Source organism: Rhagoletis zephyria, unplaced genomic scaffold (assembly GCF_001687245.7).
Source record: "Rhagoletis zephyria isolate East Lansing unplaced genomic scaffold, Rhagoletis_zephyria_1.1 Rzeph_scaffold_00279, whole genome shotgun sequence".
NCBI classification, from domain to species: domain Eukaryota; kingdom Metazoa; phylum Arthropoda; class Insecta; order Diptera; family Tephritidae; genus Rhagoletis; species Rhagoletis zephyria.
Window position 1 is genome coordinate 308,971 of NW_016157363.1, and position 246 is coordinate 309,216.

Genomic DNA, 246 nt, shown 5'->3' on the forward strand with positions numbered 1-246 from the left:
TATTAGTTTCGCGGGGATACCAAATTCAGACAACGCGGCATAAAGGTAACTTCTGTTCGTGCTGTTGAAAGCGGCTTTGAAATCTACAAATAGATGGTGTGTGTCGATCTTATTCCCGCTGGTCTTTTCCAAGATTTGGCGTATTCTAAATACCTGATCTATGGTGGATTTTCCAGGCCTAAAGCCACACTGAGTGGTCAGCTCGTTTACGGTGGGCTTCAGTCTTTCGCACAATACACTCGATAA